Source organism: Felis catus, chromosome F1, assembly GCF_018350175.1.
Source record: "Felis catus isolate Fca126 chromosome F1, F.catus_Fca126_mat1.0, whole genome shotgun sequence".
NCBI lineage: Eukaryota > Metazoa > Chordata > Mammalia > Carnivora > Felidae > Felis > Felis catus.
The window spans coordinates 11,249,681-11,250,947 of NC_058384.1; positions in this window are offsets into that span (position 1 = coordinate 11,249,681).

Consider the following 1,267-nt stretch of genomic DNA (forward strand, 5'->3'; position numbering starts at 1 on the left):
GGTTCCAAGTGCACTGTGTCATTGCTGAAGCAAAACCTCAGCGTGGAGAGCCCGGGCCATGAGTCCGTCCAGCTCGTTTTAAGGTGGAATGCTAGGAAAATGTAAGGAACATACAAATGAAAGGAACTCCCTGGAGAAAGACCCACCCTGCGGGGAGATTATAAAGGCAAATGGCTTCACGCCCCTTAGAGGCGGTCACCTGAGACCGCAGGGTGTCTGCCCCTCGTCTCTCAGGACCTCACCTCCCTCTGCTCCCCTCCCCCAGCAACCCCCCCCCCCGATTCATTCCCCCAACTAGCCTTCCAGGACCCCACGGGTACCCGGAGTGATTTCAAAACACCAAAATAGTAGGGATGAAGGGACGGAGTCATTTAGATTTCTGCAAGGCCAGATGCCCGGTTTCTTTGAAGTTCCCAGCCCAATGTCTTTTGACCTTGAGTGTGTGCGTGTCGTGCCAGTTTGCAAGGCTGCTCTGTGAATTAGTAAGTCGCTCATGGAAGTGCTGCGGGCCCCGGGAAGCGAAGGTAGGCACCATCTCTGCACTTGAGCAACCCCCTGAGCTGCTGAAATTGGACCCCCCCCCCCATCTACAAGCTGTGCTCTGCTCTCCAGTCTTAAAGAATTTAATCCGAATCATCCGAACTCATCTTTCAGTGTTTTTCCTCTATGTTGGGGGTTTTCTTTGTATTGAAGTATAATGTACATACAATAAAATTCATCTTTTAAAATGTTTAGCATACGGTCATTTAGCCCACACTATAACTGAGATGTAGAACGGGTGCATCAGCCCCCGAATCCCTTTTAGACCCCCTCGGTGATCAAATCTTCCCCCATACCCTGTTCCTGGTAATCCCTGATCAACTTTCTGTCACTATAGCGTTGCGATTTCCAGAATGTCCAGTAAATGGACTCATACGTAGTCTTTTGTGTCTGACTCCTTTGCCTTAGCATAATGCTTTCTAGATCAATCCATGCGGTTGCGTGTGTCAATAGTTCAGCTCCTTGTACTATTGAGTGGTGTTCTATGTTACGGCTGTACCACAGGTACCGCTGAAAGACATTTGGAGGGTTTTCTCCCCCCAGTTTTTGGTAATTGTGAAAAAAGCTGCTATAAATATTCACGTACGGATGTTTTGTGTGAACTTTGGTTACAAAATTTGTGTGAACACATTTTTTAAAATTTTTTTAAAGTTTATTCATTTTTGAGAGACAGAGCGTGAGCGGGGCTGGGGGGGGCGGGCGGCAGAGAGAGAGGGAGACACAGAAT